At 34.6% G+C, this 19,855-nt stretch overlaps 1 protein-coding gene across 4 annotated transcripts in view; it reads right to left on the bottom strand.

Annotated features, from left to right (window-relative positions):
• The window catches only part of LOC128858229 (scoloptoxin SSD14), a 94,283-nt gene that overhangs the window by 38,625 nt on the left and 35,803 nt on the right, over nt 1-19,855 (bottom strand). The window contains exon 1 of one of the 4 annotated variants that reach the window (XM_054094316.1): nt 16,496-16,788. The exons of 2 other annotated variants lie outside the window; for them this stretch is intronic. The gene's annotated coding sequence lies outside the window, so the exon portion shown is untranslated. Of the gene's footprint in view, nt 1-16,495; nt 16,789-19,855 lie in introns of those variants that run through there. One more of the 4 variants, XM_054094315.1, reaches the window with a different exon arrangement.

Here is a 19,855-nt window from a genome sequence, read left to right on the forward strand (position 1 = left end):
CGGGGGATGTCTACCGACGACAATTGATGCGTTTGAGCCGAGCACTGCGAGAAAAACGGCCGCAATACGCCGATAGACACGACAAAGTTATTTTGCAACATGACAATGCTCGGCCACATGTTGCACAAGAAACGCTCAAATGGGATGTCCTACCCCACCCGCCGTATAGTCCAGACCTTGCGCCATCCGATTACTATCTCTTCCGATCGATGCAACATGGCCTGGCTGACCAGCACTTCCGTAATTACGATGAAGTCAAAAAATGGATCGATTCGTGGATTGCGGCAAAACCGACCGAATTTTTCACAAAGGGAATCCGTGAATTGCCAGAAAGATGGGAAAAAGTAGTAGTAAGCGATGGACAATATTTTGAATATTAAATTTGTAACCATTTTACGTCAATAAAGTTTCAAATTTCGAAAAAAAACCGCACGAACTTATTCATAGTCCTATTAATTTTTTGTGAAAATGGACTTACACCATTTTCAAAGCAAATGGCTCATATATGGAATAAACTTTATTATTTTGAATGAATTGATTTATTTCTAAACTTAAGATTAAATTGTTGTTATTTAATAAAAAATTATCATTATGTATAAAAAGCTCAATAAAAGCCTGAATTTATCGTTATAACCTATTAACACTGATTTTTTTAACTTCAATGTAATAGTTTGGCTAGCTTCAGTAAATCCCATTTTAGCTACGTTTAAAGCTCTAAAATAAAGTGTGATCAGTTTTCCAATAGGGGCTTTTTAACACATCATGCATGACTTCTGTCAACAACAACATAATTTCTGTTAGTCCAGCAAAGTGAATTAAAGCGCTGTAAATGTAGTTAAGGGGAGAGATACCTGTAAAATTTCGAAAAACAATTTTTTTTCCATAAAATGTTCAAAATTTTTAGAACGTAAATTTAAGTATTTCTTATATTATAGATTGTCAACCGTGTCGACTCCATTCATTGCGTTCGAACGCTGGGAGAGGTATAGTTAAGTTGTATTCAAGCTTTAAACCCGTTTTTCTCAAAACTATATTTTTTTGAATTGGCGTACACGATAACTCGAAAAGTTGTTGACCTATCTCCCTGAAATTTTGCACACATCTTGATATTACTTTCTATGTGACACAAATTTCGAAAAATTTTAGAAAAAATTATTTTTTTGAAGCAAAAATAGTAGGAGTAGTAGTCGCCCCAAAATTAATTTTTTAAGCATTTTATTCCGCGAATTTTTTTTCCATTTTTTTTAATTCACGTAGAAGTTATGACGTTAATAAACAAAAAAGTATTTGGTTTTTGTATTCAGGTCACCGACGCCGATGCTACAATGTCTGCCCATTGAGAAGCCCCGCTGCGACCTTCCTGGAAGAATTGAGTGTACATCCGCCATTTTAAATAATTAAAATTACAAAGAATTTTTATATTATTTTAATGTATAAATAAACTGTATGCCAATTTTGAAAAAAATACATTGACTTCTTCATTTTAAATAATTTTAATTAAAATCAGGGAAAATATGGTAATTTACAGTATCTGCCCCCTTAAGCGCCAACTGTGGGTTAGGTGCGGTGGAAATGCAAATTAACTATTACAATTTAACTTCTATAGTTTAAGTACACATATGGATACAATTATCTTAGAGGAGCATTTCTATGAAGTAGAAACTAAAAAGAAAAGTTCCCCACAAATATGGCCTACCCTAATATTACATATATAATTTTTTTATTATTGCATTTTTCCCCCCAAAACAGATGTAATTTCATTTCATTTCCCACCAGTAATTTTCCGCATAAATCATCAGCCCGCTTGCACTTGATTTCGAGCAATTAAAACAATTAATCCATCAGTACAACTGCTCAACTGTCCTACCTCAATTCACAATTTGTAACTCGATAATAAAACGCCGCACGGCACAGCAAGTTCAGTGACGAGAGCGGCACATTTCAGCGGTAAAAGATATGTAGATGCATATGGGGATATGCATTCATTTGATCGCTGACATGCAATCACAATTTAACAACTCTTAGCAATATTTACACTATGCAATTGGCAGTTGCATTTTCCTAGAAATTTTGAAATTTATACTTTTAATAAATATAATATTATTGGTATTATCACATGTGATTTGCGAATTATATGATGACATGCAACATTTGCGATTTTCAAGTGGCAGTTCTTTCTTGTTTTGTTTTTTAATGTGTTCTTTTTTTTGCTCTCTGCATTAAATAAGCGACAATTAAATGCAATTTTTATTATTAAACTCAATTTTAGCACACATAAAAACATAAAATATACATGAGTATATCACAAGCACTCGTATATATTCATATATACAAATACACTCTTAAAAATGAGAATTTTTGTATGAATTTGTTGCGAAAGAATTCCAATGGTTTGCACTAATAATGCCATCGTTTTTATGGCTACCCGCTCTGGCTTTTGTCTAAACTTTTGTGATGTGAACTTTTAAGACACTCCATTAATTGGGTTGCACTTCTAAGCGCTTAACCGTTACATATATGCCTGTGTGTATTAAATATGCGCCTTACTTACACTAATGCATTTGCATTGCAAATGCACGTCAAAGAATGAATTGCAGTTAGCTGTGAAAATGTATGTGCGAATATCACAAAACCCCACGCCCGTCACACAATGAGGTCAAAGTTTTTAGAAACGTCCAACTTAAATATCTTTGAAAAGATAAAAAAATTATGCGTTCAGATTAAATTACAATAAAACGGAAATTATTTGGGTTAAAATTTATAAATTACTTTTTGCCAAATTGAGATATAATATTTTATCCAAAATCTATGATTTGCATTAATTTTTGGTTTTTACCAGCAATCATTTTTACTTTTTCTTTTGAAAGCTCAAATCATTTGACACATCTGAAGGTCAAAAAATTAACATTTTTCCTGTGCTGTTGTGTATGTATACGAGTATATATATATATATATATTACGAGTAGATATATACAGTATACATACATACATACATACATATATTCGCGCATTTGAGTATGAAGACTGGAATGATGGATAATAATGAGCTGTGAGTAGCTACTGCCAATTCTAAAATTACAGAGCGAGCGCCGACAGCTGTTTACACCCAAAGAAATGGCTTGATAAAAAAGATACGAGTATTTTGAATGCGCGCTGATTGGGTTATAGTAGGCCAGGTGTATAATGAATTCGAATGGATTCGAGCACCTACCAGTAATAATATTAGTTCAGATTTATTTTTGTATATTTTTCGCCTTCATTTACAGGCTAACGAATGGATCTAACAAGCCTTCGATTACCCTTTCTAGACTTACATATAACTTTAAAGTAGCCATCTCCATCACGCCTTACAATCCTACTGCGCTCACTATTTTTATTAATTTTCATCATTTTCAAAGTTCGATTCAGCCATTTAAACAAAATCAATTCAAGTTTCTCCTTATATCCTCCTCATGTTCGACATCGCTTACTAAACAAGGCTCCGGGAGAGCTGAAGGCAGTAATGTAATTTGTGAGCTTCTTAATCGGAAAAAGAGGTCAAGCTACTTCATATTTAAAGATGACTACAGTGTTTGGGAGGTTACAGTTAACCCTTTCGATTCTGTTTACGATACACGATCTCTCTTTCGCCTGTAGAGTAAAGTGGTCTCTATAGCGAGGTAACATAGCTTTAATAGAACCCAATCGGAGAAGCTCAAACGCTTCATATTAAAATGGCGTTTTCTTAGGTTTATTTAGTATGGGGAGAATGTTGATGTGAGATTTTCTCATTCCTGTGAACAGTGTGGAAATGAAAACTCATATCGTGCACTGTTAACTAAAAAGCGATATTTTCGGTATTTCAACCGGTATTTTGACACTAAATTCTCCTATGTCACACGCATAGCCTGCTTTAATTGTTGTCATAAAACAAGATCATAAAAACTTAAGTTTTTGTATTTAAATATAAAATAGTTATGACTCTATAAAAAAAATAATAATGGAATAAGTTGTTTTTGTTATAACATCCGAAAATATTCAACATGAATTTTTTTGGAAATGTTGCTGAAGTGACAGTCCTTAAACAGATATGCATACATCTGAGTCATTCTGGAAACATTTGACCGGCTGTCATGAGAATGTGGAAGTTGAAATAAATTTCCTATAGCTCCATCCTAAAGAAGCACAGTTTTGCTAAAACCCTTCCCTTCCTTGTTTCACATGAATGGAATGCTCCGATAGAAATTGACTTTGAAAAATCGATTGAAAGTCGCCTTTCTCCTTCAAGAAAATCTCATCGGCTGCTGTATGGTGTATAAATGTCTTTGGATTATTTCAATTGCGGTAGATTGAACTTTGTAGTTGAAAGTGGCACAAAATTAATCACCTAATTTTGTTTTTGAAAAATGTTTTTACGAAAAACCGAAATGATTTTGAGTGATAGAAATCTTTATTTTGATCTTTACGCTCTCTATTGCTGGTCGTTTGTATACTTCAGCTGTATATTTCACAAGTGTCAAATATGAGTGACGTACGACGCCATTTGCAGAAATTATAAATCTTTCGATGGGTCGATTAATTTAGCGCCACCTTGCATAATGGAGCCAGCCGTATTCGGATAGCTGCTGCGTGACTACCGTTCGGTTCAAAACTCACGGTGGGCACGAATCACTGAAGTGATAGAACATTTTTTTATAATAGCGATCGCCTCTTAGCCGGTAATGACAACTTCCCAATATATGTCTGCCATGAAAAAGCTCCGTAAAAAACCATCTGCTGTTTGAAGGCGGTATAAAACCATTTGTTCCACCAATTATGGAAACACATGAAGATCTTCACCATAAGTAGGTGAAAGTGCTAATTATAGTAAAGCAAAATTTCTGATTCTAGGTGACTAGTTGACATTATTTTTTGGCTGAGTACTCGGTTTTCGAACGTAGTATGTATACACATTCGAATATTTGTCAATCTCGATCAATTGGAAGGATCAAATGAAGGCGTCTCATTTCGTAAATCTCTAATCATAAATTTAATTTCGGGCACATATTGATGTGTGTGACGGATGTAATTTTAGCAGTCAAAAAATCAAATTTTTGAACTCCATTTACTTTGCAGTTAACCAATCACAACATTGTCAATGGTTCTCATGTCGTGTGTTTTCAAATCAAAAAATTATTAGTTTGAAAATTTCTTCTTTTTACTCAAAATATGGCAACAGAATATTTATCAAACATCAAGACGAAGATTAGAGTTAGGGGTAAGAGGAGGAAAACAAAAGACCAGAAATTTTAAAATAATAATTTTTTCAACTGAAGAGCACTGGAAAAGTCGGCAAAGGAAAAAGTGGAAAAAACGTGATTTAAAAGTTGCGTAGTTGGATAAGGCGATATACTACGGCAAAGTTAAATAACTTGGACTATGGATTCTCACATAGATTTCAGGTGGATCAAAGCTGGCCCCTTCTGTTTTTAAAAGATTATATGGAGGTATATGTAGATTCCAGCTCCTACTGTTGATGTTATGTTTCACGAGTTTTAGTAAACTGATGATAGTCTGACCTGCAATATATTTCAATCAGTGGATGCCCTAAGTGCTAAAGCAGCTTAGTTGCGATCAGCAGAATGCTGGATAAGGGCACAAAAGGTGCTCCTATGTACCTTTAGCGTAACATTCCCTGACGTGGTATACACTTAACATTAGTGTGAAGCCAGAGCCTCGTAAATATTGCAACTATTAGGTTACAACTCCACATTGGAAGCATTCGACGCACTTACATGCACCAAAAATAAATATAAAAAATACGCACCTCTTGTGATTATAAATTTTGGTATTTAATTTTTTTAAATTTAATCTAATATATATATATAAAAGAAAGTCATGTTAGTTACACTATTTATAACTCGAGAACGGCTGAACCGATTTGGCTGAAAATTGCTGAAGAGGTAGTTTAGAACCAGGAGATGGGCATAAGATAATGTTTATCCCATTCGAACGCGTTTCCGTGAAGTCACTATAAAATGTGGTATAACAAAAACGCATCTGATATGGAATAACAAAACGCAAATAACAGCTAAACGTAATTTTGTCTATAGTTAAGTAGAAAATTTGATAATATAAATTTTGCCAGAAATATATAATCACAGTAATTTGGATTCTCTTTGAATCATCATTATCAATGCCGCGACCAAGACGATCGAATCTTTCCCGACAAAGCCGTAATGCAAGAAGGATACGAAACATTGTGAATGAAACGACGGAAGAAGCACAAGAAATTGCCGGGGAAGAGCGCCGCGTTAGTATGACTCGACTTCGTACTTCTCAATCACAAGGGAAAATCGAGGCAGCCCGTGAAACGGCTCGGTTGGCAATGCGAAATCGTCGAGCGAATAACAGAGAAGTTCAAGTAGATCATTTTCGACGCACAAGGAGAGAATTATCAAGTGCTGATTTGAATCGAGCAGCGTTTCGATATGATTGCAACACTGATTAGGGGGCGTCCATAAATTACGTGAGATGTTTAAGGGGGGGAGGGGGTCGAGTCAAATCTCATCTAATCTTACGTTGGAGAGAGGGGGGGTCTCGGCAAATATCACGCAATTTTTTTTCTGATTGAAACAAAAAAATTGTACATGCTTGAGATTTAATCTCAAGCGTAATCGTAGTATGATTAAGATCATTCACTAATTCGTTCGAAAGAAAATAATTTCATTCAAACTTCGACGTTATATGTATATTACTACTGTCAAACCACCATATTTGTTTTATACCAAATAGCTCAATTTAATCTGAATTTGCGGTATAGTGTAGCCCGTCGGTTGTTTTCGCGCCACTATGAGCCGAACGCCCTATCACTCAGGTTGACGTTTGAGAATTCCGGGCTTAAAGAACATGACGGAAAATCATTTGCTCCATTTCTAATACGCGTACCGATTGAACCGCTGAATGCCTTCATCAGCACGCCTATTGATCTCTATTGCCCAAGTATACGTGATGATTTAGAGAAAATATGCTGCAGTACATGCGGTATTTACTTCGGATCTATCACAAGAGCTGCAGAGCACAGGAGAGCAGCTCACATTGCACCAGCTAAGCAAGCGCGTATGTTCCGCAAAGTGCGACCCTCACGGATTGTCACAAGACGAGCTAATGAGTTACTGTGCGCAAGCGTCAACGGCTTAGAGTGGCTAGATTAGAACGAAGCTGAAGGAGCACATGATTTTACTGAAAATCATATGGACATGTTGGTCCCAATAGTCTCTCTTGAAACCGCGCATGATTCTCCATGGGCTGAATTAGAGTAGATATTCTTTTTTTAATCGCAGTAGTTACGATTTAAGTCTTCTATTGTTAAATTTTTATTACACTTATAACTCTCAGCAATATTGATTACTAGTCTTAACTAGTCGTAAATAAAAGCACGAAGCAAATTTTTTTTTCTCTTTTTACAATAACAATCCAACGCGTTTACATAAGAAACCCACAATTTGAAAAATCTCACGTGAGATTGGGGGATGGGGGAGGGGGTTGAATAAAATCTCACGACATCTCACCAGGGGGGGAGGGAGGGTTCAGAAAATTGAAAAAACACCTCACGTAATTTATGGACGCCCCCTTACTGCTTGCATCCTAGCGTTTGCATTGGGCCAATGAACGTTGTTTGCGAGTATTGTGGCGCATTACTCAGCAATGGCCAAAGTTTTATCAGCATCAAAAATCATCATCTGGGTCGAATGTACAATGGTTCGTGCATTCGAAGTACTTAACCGAACATTGAAAGATATACGCAATGACTCGATATGTTTTGAAGGCGCAATGATTTTATTGTCTGGCGTCTTCCGCCAACCACTGCCAGTAATTCCAAGATCAACGGCTGCTGACGAAATAAACGCTTGCCTCAAATCATCGAATCTATGGCGCTATGTGAAAAACTTCAGCTGACAACAAATATGAGAGTTGCATTACTTAATGATACATCTACTGAAGATTTCTCTGAGCAATTACTGACTATAGGTAATGGTCGAGTACCTGTCGACGAATCGAGCGGATTGATTTCATTTCCTCCGAATTTCTGTAACTTTGTCTAATCAAAAGACGCACTCATCAATAAAGTAGTCCTAAATCTATTGACTGTGTAACAAATGAAGATGAAGCCACCAACTATCCAATTGAATTTTTAAACTCCTTGGATGTGCCTGGCTTACCACCGCACAATTTACGCCTAAAAGTTGGCTCCGTAGTAATCATGCTTCGAAACATAAGCCCATCAAAACTTTGCAACGGTACGCGTTTGGTAGTAAATAATTGAAAGTTTGTGATCTGAATCTAGAAAATCAATGTTCCTCACATAGCCAATTATATGTGGCATGTTCACGAGTCGGAAAACCATCTGCGTTGTTCGTTCATGCACCTGATAATAAAACAAAAAATGTCGTGTATCACAAGGTGCTTAACTGAAGAGTGCAATCTATTAAAGCTTCATTGAAATGCTTATTAATAAGAAAATTAACTTAATTTAATTAAAAAGGGCGGAACAAAATTCGCCGGGTCAGCTAGTTTTATATAAAAATTTAGTTCATTCTTTAACATAGCCTGTATTAAGGTTTTAGATTTTTTACAAAATTCAGAAATTTTCTTCAGAGTTGTATTAAAGTGTTTAACTCTTAATCAGATTTTTTTATAAAAGTTTTTAGTACACTGCTTTATAGTGTATTCAATTCTAATGGATAAGAGTGTAGGTGTGAAGTTTTTAAAATTTGTCTTCATTTTTAACATTTTGTATTTTGTTGACGGTATTATGACTTTTTTTCATACAAAAAAAATTTTTTTTTTGTTGACGGTATTATGATTTTTTTCCATGGCTTTTGTTAAGGAATGAACTATATTTTTATTTAAAACTAATTAAAATTTTATAAAAAAAATTGTAGTCAAAATTTATAATCGCGAGTACTGGGGAGTTTTTACGACGGGTGTAAATAGTTGTTGAACTTTTTTTCGTATGAGTGAATCATGGTTTATGCCCACTGGATGCATCAGTAAAGAAATTCACCTGCTTTATCATTACTAAGAATATGTTTAGCTCAGTTCTAAAGTGGCTAAGGGCAGAGTAAATGTTTAACTAACTATTTAAATATAATTTATAGTAATAAATTCATGCATTATGCGATTATCAATTTCAGTAAAGTTTTTTTGTAAATTATTGAATTTTTTTTGCCTATTTTAATTTAATGATTGGTACATTTCTCAAACTTCAAATCACTATTAACTTCATAAACCGTATCTGCAAACTGAAGTACACTGGCACTTATATGTACACAATATGAATATCGCGAAATCTTCAAAAATTTAAAAATGTCATTTAAACGATATTTGCCTTTGCGAACCAATTTCTTTGAGCGTAAAAAAATCATAGCCAATTGCTGATTTAATTCAGCAGATTATTTCAGTTTATTATGGGTATCATAAAAACGCCATTTCGTCCGTATCCAATCAAGTCTAGGGGGAATGAAAAAGGGGTACAAGTGGCGGAAGCTATCTGCGGTACTGCGGTAAATTTTTACACAGGAATAAAAATACAGATGTGAGATATAAAAGGTAAGTACATTTTTTGTTATTCTCATGAGTTTGCACGTTTGCTTTCAGGAAACCCTCTTGTTATTCCTTGGTCTTTATGGTAGTATAATTCCTAAGCAATTTGCGTTATTCTTCACAAAAAGCCTTGTGTTTTATATGTGCTAAATGGACGGTGTTTCAGAATTAAATATTTACATAAACATCAATATTTTTAAAATTTTTGTATTTAAGTATCTGCTCAATTTATTTCTTTAATCTTTAATTCACTAATATCCAGATTAGCATGAGTAAGAAATAACTCTGTTGATCTCGATAAACCACCTTGGATAATCCAACCTTGAATCGCAAATATAATAAATGCTAAACAAATTTTTGTTTAGTTTTTGTTTTCAATACTGATAGATGCTATCAATCTGGCTCGTCATAAATTGAGTTCAGGCACTATTGGACTTGAAGAATTTTGGGTTGACGGTTTTGAAATTTTTGCGGCTTAAGGTTATGGAGTTCTGCCCTTGATAAGTTATCCGATAATAACGTTTCGTTTGAGTTTTTATTAATTTATAATTTTTGGCCTATTTTTAGTTAAATGTACGGCATTTTTATAATATGCAGAAAAGAATATGGAGAAAATATTATCAGTTGCGCTTCAAACTTGCACTCCATCGTCTTAGAATTCAATAAACTATAGAAATTAATATTAAAATAAAATATTAGAATTTCTAATCAAAAACCGTGCAATTATGAAGAAAAGTTTGTGGATTTTTTCTAATTTGTAATATAGCTTAAAACATGTATTAATATGGTTTTTGTTAGACAATGAGCTATATTTTTATGCAAAAATCATGAACATTACAAAGAAAATTCTCAAACTTGATCAAAATATGAATCATTTGTCGCAGTTATATGCATAAAAATTAGGACCAAATACTAAATGTCATGAGCGATGGAAATTAAATAATTTCATGGCAAAAAGAAGTAAAAACTACTTGAGAAAATGTGTGAAGGGTTTATTTAATGATGAATCCAGGCAAGACTTCGGTTTGAAAATTAAATGATATATTGTCGGGACAATAAGGTATTAACAAAAGAAGAGGTGTTAAAAGCAATAAATTCTGCAAAAAATAAAAAATCCCTAGGACCGGCTGAAATTCCAGCCGAATTATATAAACTTGTAGATGAAGAAAATAGAGGAAGTATGGTTAATTTTAATAAAATCTACGATTATGGTGTATATCCAAAGGAGCGGCTGCAGTCGACCTTCTTGTCGTTACCTAAAAAATCCAAAGTAAACAATGTGTGAGTCATGGCTTGAAAATATTCCTTAAAATCCTTCACAACCGTTTATTTACAAAATGCGAACAATCAATGGGTCGTACACAATTTGGATTCAAAGAAGCTATGGGAACGCGTGAAGCATTGTTCAACCTTCAAGTCCCAGTACAAAACTGTAAAGGCCTCCAGAAAGATATTTTTATATGTTTCATCGACTATGAAATAGGCTTTTGATAAGGTACTACACACAAAACTATTTCACATTTTAAGGCAAATGGACATTAATGAAAAATAAATAAGGTGCATTTCCAACTTGTATTGGGACCAAACTGCGAACGTGAGACTAGAAAATGATGTAACGAGTGATTTTGCAATCAAAAGAGAGTGTGTTTTATCACCAATGCTCTTCAATTTATCCTCGAAATATATATTTCAAGAAGTTTTGGCATCAGCCAACTTAAGAATAAAAGTCAACGGTGAAATAATAAACAACATACGATTTGCCGATGACACCACAATATTGGCTGACAAAATTAATGACCTGCAATATTTCCTTAAAGAAGTCAGCGGAAAGATTCTGCAATTCTGCCTAACTATTAACACCCAAAATACAAAATTTATAGTTGTTTCAAAGAGCTCTCAACAAATCACCAATTCAAACATTTATATATATTACAATCAGGTCCAAAGAGAATCCCGATTTAAGCACCTAGGATGTTGGCTCAGAGAAACATGGACAAAGCGGGACAAGGGCATGAAGGGAAGCTTTCTTCAAAGCTTGAACATAAAATTACGCCTTCGGTACCTTAAATGTTACGTTTGGTCTGTTCTGTTGTACGGTGTGGAGGCATGGACACTAAAGGTTACGAGTATGAATAAATTAGAGGCATTTGAGATGTGGTGCTATCGGCGGATGATGAATAATTTCAGACAGACAAAGTTAATAACAAAGAAGTCTTAACGAAACTTGGAAAGGGATTGAGAGCTGTTATTAAAGATAATTTGGTCTTATTATGCGTGGTCCTAAATATGAATTGTTGCAACTGATTGTTGGACGGAAGCAAATGTCTTGGCTACGAAACATAAGAGAGTGGACGGGATAAAGGACTATTGGGCAGCCCGAAGCAGAGACAATTACCATAATATTATATCTAATATTTTATAGTTTTTTAAATGTAAAAAAGAAGAACGAATTATTTATCTGTATTTATTTATTTGTGATGAAGTTAATGACCAATTTATTACTGGGATCGCTTACCTTCTGTATTAAGAATTTGAAAATAAAAAAAAAGTTAAAATTAATTTATTTACTTTACTTCATTTTACTTAAAATTAATTATATTACTTGGATTTGCATATCGATAAAATTTCCTACTTTATGAAATAACAGAAAAAGTCTACAGCCAAAAAGAAAGAAAGAACAACATTTCATAAAGTATAAGAAGAAGGAATAACATTCAGAGTTTTTAATAAGTAAAATTCCTTCAAGCATTTTTTTTCGTGTAACTGTATAATATTAATAATAATAATAATATGATATTTTTTGAATTGAACTCGGCTCGACGTTAATCAAGAATAAAAACATTGGACTACAAAATCAGACTTTGAGTCATAAGTAAAAAAAAAAAAATCTCCGTTTTCTGAAGTTAGTCTCTCAAAACGAAATATTCGAGTTAGCCGTTGGAAAAAAAATTTTAAATCTATAAAAATATTTGTGTTTGACCGAGACTCGAACCTACGTTATCTTTGAACTCCGAATGGTAGTCACGCTCCAATACATTTGTCTACGACGGCCGCCCATGATCCACCTTTTCCTCTTATTTATGGAATTATTAATGGTATACCTATAATATATATTTTTTTTGCGTAAACTTATATAACAGATGTTATAAGGGGTCAAAGGACCTAAATAAAAATTTGATTAATAGAAAGTTAAAGTTTTCAACTCATATTTAAAAATATTGGTTCGGTCCAATACCTAGCTGGGTGCTGTGCAATGTAATAAATGTGAAGAGTAAATATATCAATTTTACTGGCAGATGTCTACAATTCAATAAGTCAGCATAGACTGAAAACGACTAATGGTTTTTTTAAATAAACTATCTCAAATAAATCCAAAATAGTCTACACCAAATGATACAAAAAGTATATCTGAATTTCTGAGTGCCTGTCTGTCATGAAAACGCTCATCATAAAAAAATTATCAGTCGTTCGAAGTCGGCTTAAAACTTTAGATCCCACCACTTGTGGAACAACATCATAACCTACGCCATACGAGTAAATAAGATGAGGAACTCGGACAAATACCCAATTAAGGGTAAAATAAAAAAATACATTTTATATTAAGTCCGCATATATAGCAAAAATAACCCTGTTCAGTTTCCTTTTTGTGATGCCAACTTTGATGCCTGATTTTCAATGTGAGATGGAGTAGGATTGTGAAAGTCTCTGTCACTTTGTGTTATTTCTGTGTGACACCACTACTTATGAAATGCCAACATGTTCACATTTCATGTGAAATGTTGTCGTAGAAAAAAATTATATAATTAAAACCAGGCAAGGATTGCTTAATAGTGGGCATTGCATTTGGCACTGTAATGGTGGCAGTAACCTTGCATATACATACTTGTATACACTCAAATCGAAAATATAAATTTCTACGATTTTTGGTTTCAGCAGTATGTCACACACAGTCACACTCTTTCATCCAATCCATGAAGCAATGGGTATGTTTTGTACTAAATTTGTTAATGGTTCTAGCAATTATCTTGGTCAATTCCATGGGTTGGACCGGAGCTGTGATTTGCGTTCTAATGGGGAAGATCGATGCTATGCGGATAATATAGAAACTATACAGAATATTGAGACGAGTTCGTTATTCGTCAGTTAGAGCCCGATAAGCTCAACAAGATTGTAAAAAATTGGGTTGGCCGGATGTGGTACTGCGATGCCAGGGGAGGCAGCTACATGCAGGAAATGGTACTTCGTAAATAACAACAATGTTTGTTCTCTCTAATGAAGTCAAAATATACCAGAAGTGGTTGAGTTTTTGTTTCCTTTCTATTCCCACATTCACATGTATTTCACCCAATTACTACAATAGCACCAATAAAAAAAAATTATAGATAAGTATTCAGAAATTACCACAAGCTTTTCTTTTATGCTGTGTAAACAATTCATGGCGATATCTATTACTTAACAGTATCTCATTAGATGAATACTTAATTGAAAATTTTGTCGTCGTTTTTTCAACATTTTAGTTTCTTGGATTATCACAAGCTTGCAGTAAATGAGCGATATATTATCCACACTTCATATTTCAACATATCCTTTCGTCAGCATAAACACTATTGAGTGTCATTCATGCATTCACTTGATCCAGGCGAACTAGGACACATCTTAGTGGCTTTACAATTCTCGCGCCGCAAAAATAATCATAAATGCAGCTATCAGTCAGTAATTGCACATACATATGTATGTATAATTATGCTTTTATGCATACTACATGCATTAGCCTTCGAAATCAAACATTTTAATCTTTTGAAAATAATAATTTTTAAATCTATAAAAATATTTGTGTTTCACGGAGATTCGAAGCTACGTTATCTCTGAACTCCGAATGGTAGTCGCGCTCCAATCCATTCGACTACGCCGACCAAACATGATCCGCCTTTTCCTCTTGTTTATGCTATTATTAATGGTATTAAACTTTTTTAAAATTTTACTTTTTACTTAGGACGCAATCTCTTTAAAAATATTGGTTTGGTCCAATACCTCGCTGGGTGCTGTGCAATGTAATAAATGTGAAGAGTAAATATATCAATTTTACTGGCAGATGTCTACAATTCAATAAGTCAGCATAGACTGAAAACGACTAATGGTTTTTTTAAATAAACTATCTCAAATAAATCCAAAATAGTCTGCACCAAATGATACAAAAAGTATATCTGAATTTCTGAGTGTCTGTCTGGCATGAAAACGCTCATCATAAAAAAATTATCAGTCGTTCGAAGTCGGCTTAAAACTTTAGATCCCACCACTTGTGGAACAACATCATAACCTACGCCATACGAGTAAATAGGATGAGGAACTCGGACAAATACCCAATTAAGGGTAAAATAAAAAAATACATTTTATATTAAGTCCGCATCTATAGCAAAAATAACCCTGTTCAGTTTCCTTTTTGTGATGCCAACTTTGATGCCTGATTTTCAATGTGAGATGGAGTAGGATTGTGAAAGTCTCTGTCACTTTGTGTTATTTCTGTGTGACACCACTACTTATAAAATGCCAACATGTTCACATTTCATGTGAAATGTTGTCGTAGAAAAAAATTATATAATTAAAACCAGGCAAGGATTGCTTAATAGTGGGCATTGCATTTGGCACTGTAATGGTGGCAGTAACCTTGCATATACATACTTGTATACACTCTAATCGAAAATATAAATTTCTACGATTTTTGGTTTCAGCAGTATGTCACACACAGTCACACTCTTTCATCCAATCCATGAAGCAATGGGTATGTTTTGTACTAAATTTGTTAATGGTTCTAGCAATTATCTTGGTCAATTCCATGGGTTGGACCGGAGCTGTGATTTGCGTTCTAATGGGGAAGATCGATGCTATGCGGATAATATAGAAACTATACAGAATATTGAGACGAGTTCGTTATTCGTCAGTTAGAGCCCGATAAGCTCAACAAGATTGTAAAAAATTGGGTTGGCCGGATGTGGTACTGCGATGCCAGGGGAGGCAGCTACATGCAGGAAATGGTACTTCGTAAATAACGACAATGTTTGTTCTCTCTAATGAAGTCAAAATATACCAGAAGTGGTTGAGTTTTTGTTTCCTTTCTATTCTCACATTCATATGTATTTCGCCCAATTACTACAATAGCACCAATAAAAAAAAATTATAGATAAGTATTCAGAAATTACCACAAGCTTTTCTTTTATGCTGTGTAAACAATTCATGGCGATATCTATTACTTAACAGTATCTCATTAGATGAATACTTAATTGAAAATTTTGTCGTCGTTTTTTCAACATTTTAGTTTCTTGGATTATCACAAGCTTGCAGTAAATGAGCGATATATTATCCACTCTTCATATTTCAACATATCCTTTCGTCAGCATAAACACTATTGAGTGTCATTCATGCATTCACTTGATCCAGGCGAACTAGGACACATCTTAGTGGCTTTACAATTCTCGCGCCGCAAAAATAATCATAAATGCAGCTATCAGTCAGTAATTGCACATACATATGTATGTATAATTATGCTTTTATGCATACTACATGCATTAAGTAATGGTACATACATATGTAGATATGTTTGCTTTGTGAATACTGTATAAGATTATTTTTATGGTGGGCGAACATGTCCCAACCGAGATAGCGTCGATTCCATAGACATTCTCTATATGCATACACATACATATGTATGTATTGTATGTGTAGGTAGGTAGTTCTCGGGCACCAGAGCTATGCTCGCTCAAAACTATATTTTTTTATGTCTATAATCTGATGCTGTTACACGGCCAAGTACCTTTCAAGTATTTGCACAATCATTACCACAAGCACAAAGAAAACACATTTTCCTAAATAATCACACAAGCACATACATATAATATAATATTATATATATAATGGATTAGATGAAAACACACACAAACACTATGTAAATAAATGTAGAAGCATCCGCTGGAACTGCAAATCCGCACCTGTATATGTGTATGTGAGACCGCGTATAAATTTGCAGAGGTGTATGACGCCTGCGTTATGTCTACGTACGTGCGTGCGCGCGACTAGCTAACCGGCTTATTGACTTGCCAGACGCCGAATTGAACGACTGTTAAGCAGACAGAAGTTTTCGACCGAATTGGTTTAATTTATATTGAATGAATTTGTTTGATTTCGTTCGCTTGGTTAGTTGGAATCGCTCGCGTCTGTCACCAGTGCTGGTTGATGGTCAACTAAATTAAGTATGGGACGACACAGTGCTGCAGACTCGACAGTTGTCAGCGCCATACCCACTCCCACACAAATACACATAAATAAGAATATAGATATGTGTTTATGCAAAGTATGAGTAGTGCTGATCTGCAGCCCCAGTGTGCACGCGTGCCACTTGTTTGCATGGGCTTACATTGTGTGTGTTGCGTGTGCGGAAATCGCAAAATAGGCGCAACTCAGCTGACACTGGCGCGTCGCTAGGTTGCGGTCGTGAGGCAATCAAATGGTGCGCTAACAGACCAAATGGACGATAGACAGCCGGGCAGGCCAGCAGTTTTTATCACTTATATGTAGATACTTTTTTCGGCCGCTGTTCCTGCTGTCGCTGTACGTAGTCTCATATAAAATGTGTACTTACGCCATATGCATACAGACATGTATGTATGTATGTAGCTGTGCTGGATTTGTGGGTGGGGGTGCATTGAAGTGATACGACTTGCCGATGACAGTGACACAATTATCAAAATTGCCCACAAAACACCACTAACTTACATACGCGCACATACTAATGTATAATAAACTAAAAATACATACCCAGTACATACACACAAGTATAGTGCTCCCTCGGATTTTGCAACCAATTAAAAAATAAAATAATACTAGCGGAGAACAATTTTTTTCAATCTGATCAATTCAGAAAAACTTATTATTTTGTATATATTTATCTAAATAGTACAATAGTTAAAAATTTGTAAAAGTAGTAATTCATTTGAAGAAAAAAAAATTAATTTTAAATGAAACAACTTCTAGGCAAATTGTTTCCAAGATTTATGTACATATACATGTTACAGTGAAACACCGAAATCTGAATAATGTCGACTTTCACCGGTGAATGTCAACATTCACATAGTCGCTCGGTGTATGTTCGAAATATTTGCTAAATACTTTTGGATTTTTCCAAGGAATATTTTTATTTATTATTATAGGCAAATTTTAAGTGTATGTAATATACATGCAAATATTTATTACACAATCAAATATTAATAAAATGATAGAAATGTCTCTTTTAGCTGCGAACGATAAATAGCACCAACCAAACAACCAACTGCTATCGAATACAATCAAACTTCCACTAACTCTATCAACCTGCACGAACGCGAGGAACAAAAATACTAAAGCAACGTATACACACTGCCTTTTTGTATCAACAATCCCTACGACCAGCACACACGCTGCGATTGTTGTATCAACGCGTTGTACAGTGCGTACATGCAATTACAGGCAATGCCCCACATACTCTTATTTCTGACTTACACCGGTAAATGTTGACATTCACCATGCACTAATGGTGAATGTTGAACATGTTGGAGATTTTTATTTTCTTCTCCGTAGTTCAGTCGCTATAAAACGCCACAAGGATAACGTAACTTTTTCGCCTCTCTTTCTGAAAGGAATGACCAAGAATTTGAAATACACGGTACATTCTACCTACATATATGAAAAAAGAAAATAAAAGTAATAAAAAAAAATATTTACTTAGGTGATTGAAATCTTATTTATTGCAACAACTTAAACTATTATGACACTTTTAATTGCACAAGAGTCCCTTGCATTTACAACTGCATTTATTTGTAGAACACTTCCTTTTGCAATGACAGCGTCTATAGCCTTGTCCCCCGCTTTTCGAACTAGCTGCAGCTGCTTCTCTCAGCGACATTTCTTGAAAAGAAATCTCATCTATGGAAAGTAACTTTTCTTTACAAATTACAAATTGATTACGTGTGTAAAGCTGCTTGAGGGTACCATTTTTATTTGCCAGTTTGTAAAGTCGGAGTCTTCTATTCCAACAACAACCGCTAACACATTTCGGTTATCTGTACGACCACGGCCGACATCAGGGACTTGTATCTGTACATTATCACCAGTTTGAGCAGGAGGAAATTGTTTTTGTGAGGCTCGCAACATTTTGGTTGCTTGCGCTAGAAGATTTTCTTTCGCGGCCGCTCTTTTTGTAGAAATCAACTCGTATTTTTCAGTCAGAATTTGATGTGAAGACGTTGTAGGTTCTCTTCAATATTTTTCTTTGGAATATGGTTTTCGGTATTACCACCGCTCAATTTTTGTTTATAAGCATTAACAGTTTTTTCAAGCTGTGCTTCGGTTTCAGAAGTATTGGCAAATTCTTCAAGTTGTTCTTCAGTTTCAATATTTGCGATTTGTTCGCCAGGCAAATAAGACGATGCTATGCCTATTTTTGCTTTAACGCCAAATATGGCTTCATAAGGACTTTGGCGTTTTCTTCGTGGTATGTAGTGTTCTTGGCAAATTGAACAGAGGATAAACCATCTGACCACTTGTTTGTATCGTTATCGTTCATCCATGCAGTTAGCATATTCTGTATATCCTGATTCGCCCTTTCAACTGAACCTTGTGTTTTACTGTGACGAGGCTTTTCATGAACTATTTTAACATCTTTCCACATAGCGCATATTTCGGATATAACTTGATAGAATTTAGTTCTCTGCCATTGTCTGATTGTAATATTGCTGGTGCACCAAATGTTAAAAATATTGAAAGAACGTGATGCGCTACTTCTTCAGCGCTTTTAGTTTTCAAAGGTCGTAGCTGGACAAACTTAGTTAAATGGTCTTGATACACCATTATGAACTTATATTCGCCATTGCTGTTTTTACTGCAGATCTATCAGATCAACTTGACATCTTGAGTTTAATTCAGAACTAACCATTGGTTTCACAACAGTACCTTTCTTAGGTGCACTGTGTTTCATTTGACACTGTTTGCATACATTTAAATACAACTTTATATGCAATATTTTTGTACTTAACTTTCATAAGCATACGAGTTCTTCCTCCGTGGCCTATTATGGTGTGAGTTTCATATAGAATACTGCACAATTCTTCATTGGTAACATAATACTGTATGTTCGTTTCCCCTGGTTTTAATGGTACAATTAACTTCTCTTCATCATCAATTTTTAAAACATTAAAACGTTTTAATCGCCTGTAATCCAAAAGTGTCTTACATTTAATTTTAGCAGAAACCACTCCAGAAACAA

The sequence above is a fragment of the Anastrepha ludens genome, chromosome 3, assembly GCF_028408465.1.
Source record: "Anastrepha ludens isolate Willacy chromosome 3, idAnaLude1.1, whole genome shotgun sequence".
NCBI lineage: Eukaryota > Metazoa > Arthropoda > Insecta > Diptera > Tephritidae > Anastrepha > Anastrepha ludens.